Raw genomic sequence first — 3,079 nt, 5'->3', positions numbered from 1 at the left:
TACATCAAATTAAATTTTAATAAAATCAAATCAAATGATAAATGCTTTATAGACAAAGATAAAATTAATTTTAGACAATTGGTTTATCTTTGTTTAAATTGTTTTTATGATGCAATGTTCATATGATGAAACTTTGCATGAAACAAAGGATATTATGCGTTTATGTTTAAGCGTTATTAATTATGCTTAATTTTTATTTTTATAATTGTATATGTTTTGGTACGTCTAGTAGTTCTTAAAGCCTTAAAGCTTGGACTTCAATTACAATTCTGTCTTTAAAGGCAATTTAGAGAATTTTAAATTGTATTTGACCTCGACTACTAAGTGATGTGTAATTATTGGGTATACTTGAAGTTAAGCCTCTTACTCAATGTTTAAGGAGAAGAAAAGTTAATTATAACATTATAAAAGTTAAGAATTGTAATACCCCATTTAATTTATAACCCTAATTAAAGAATTACCACACAAAATGTAATGGCACGGTCCTGGAGTACAAACCTCACTCCATATAGTTGTTCAAGCAGAAACAAAAGAGAAACTAGGCACATCACGATGTCAAATACGAAAATAAGTACAAGGACATAACAGTAGTTGATAATATACCAAAAGCCAAAAAAAGAACTTGGGTCATTGCTCTAAAAGAAAGCCCTACAGTAGAAGCCAATCCAGGGCTAAGCAGCGGAACCATCACTTCCCTGTTGACCACGGGTATTCCTCACATCTGTTCACATCAATAAATCGATGATCATCGCAAAAGGAGAAGGACCACACACAAAGCAATCAAACAAGCAAAAGGGTAAAGCAATCAAACAAGCAAAAGGGTAAGCTAGAGCCAAAAATACTTTTATCATACTATTATATATATTCTCACAGTAAATTATGCATACGTCACCCAAGCATGTTACGACTTTCCAAACAAATACACTAAGACTTAACGCGACTCATCCGGATACATATAATTTAGTTAGATTCAGCGGATGCTTGCACTTGTGGTGGATTTCTCTGCTCACCCTCGAGCTAAGTGTTACAATATCCCAATCCCTCACACACAAGGTTAGTCCTTAATGAGTTTTAGGCCTCCTGCTACTCTCACCACAAGAGTCAGTCCGCTCTAAGTGAGACTAACTGACTCCTTAGAGTGTCAGGATGCAACCTTACCTTGAATCCTTACCAAATTATATAGATGTGGCACCACCATGAATTCCCACTAACAGGGGTCATGAAATTACATCCCGACCATTGAAGCACGATCATGAGGTCTCACCTAGAGGCTCATGGTTTTACGTACTGACCACATACCAATCATACTCAATCAATCAAGAAAGATTTATCATGCACGTATATATATATATATATATATATATATATATATGCCAACCTTTTATAATCAACCTCATTCATATTTCCGGTGAATCCATACCAACTCATCATTCTCAATCCATGAATATAAAATATCAATACCATGCCACTTTAATTACCAATCATATCATTCATTTTACATTCCCAAGACCAAACCATCATCTCCATCAAATTCATAATCACATACATCTCATGCATTTCACAAGCCACACACTTTAAATAGAGTAAATAAATAAATTAATAATCCATAACACTCAAGTGGAGAAAACCACGTGGCCTACAGCGGATCTCGCTTAGGCCAAAAGTCCTTGTAACATCCCGTCAGGATATTACAAATTTAATAAAATAAATCAAAGTAAAATAATTACACTGCATTTAATAATACCTCATTTCCCAAAAACACGGGAAATTTAAAACTTTAAATATACGAGTTATAAAACCAGGAGTCCATAATTCATAAAATTGAAATAAAAGTCAATGGCTCCTGCCAAGTTTACATAATCTTCACAAGGATAAAATAATAAACAGAATACATATGTATCTACATAATATCCCATGCTAGCCCTCGCTCCGAGTCTAAGCATCTCTTGGCCCACTTGTCACATCATCTGCTCCCGGATAACAAGTTACCCGATCATCGTCACACACACACACAGAAAGGGTGAGTTATGCACAACATATATATAAAGAAACATGAGTATAAATATGTTTCCTAACCCAAAATAACAACTAATTTCATGTTTCATAATCACCCAACCATGACCTCATAGTCCTTCATGAGTCATATGCATGAACTAGGTCTTGGAACTTCCCTGTGCTCCCACAAAACTAACTCATTCGTGGTCCAACCCTATGAGCCTATCCCGCTCATAGTCCTGCCCTACAGACTCCTCGCCTGTAGTATCAACATCCAAGTCTCACACTTGGACCCTGGCACGCACGCAATCACCATACTATGGACTCCTTGCCCAATAGTAGCCGACGGGAACATCACAGTTCCTTGCCCATCGTGCGCCTGACACATGCAATCACCATATTAAGGACTCCTCACCCATTAGTAGCTGACGGGAACTCAACCAGTTCCATGCCCATAATGTGTCCAACCACCGAGCATATCCCAGACCCCTAATGGACTTAGTCCTTCAAGCCCACACACCAGAACACATGCATATACAATCTAATCATGATAAACAACCAAAACACACACTCATAACCACATGAACCATAGTAACTTGTATAAATTCGCTTAAGCTAGGGACCTCTCGCCCAAGCTAAGCCCTCAGTCTCGCTTAGGCTAGCTCACTTCGCCTGAGCGAGCTTAAAATAGTGACCACAACATGTTATCTCGCTTAGGCGAGAACCCCTCGCCTAGGCGAGATCATCTCTCGCCCAAACATCCAAAACAGTCTCGCCTGAGCTATAATCACCCAAAAACATCACACATGACCTCAATATCTCGCTTAGGCGAGGTCGTCTCGCCTGAGCGAGACCCTGGTTCGCTCAAAATCCATAAACTCTTCGTCTGGACGAGAAGTCGCGCTCAATACGCGCAACTCCCTCACTATCTCGCTTAGACGACCCTTACTCGCTTAAGCGAGAACCTATGTCGCTCAAAACTCATCCTCTTCGCCTGAGCGAGAAGCTCGAATGGCACTAGGGTACGCGTCTCTGCTAATCTCGCCTAGGCGAGCCAAGCTCGTCTGAGCGAGAAATGCAGATT

This window comes from Vigna unguiculata, chromosome 11, assembly GCF_037176805.1.
Source record: "Vigna unguiculata cultivar grain cowpea cultivar isolate G323 ecotype 2 chromosome 11, ASM3717680v1, whole genome shotgun sequence".
Lineage (NCBI taxonomy): Eukaryota > Viridiplantae > Streptophyta > Magnoliopsida > Fabales > Fabaceae > Vigna > Vigna unguiculata.
Note: the sequence above shows the minus strand (reverse complement) of the source record.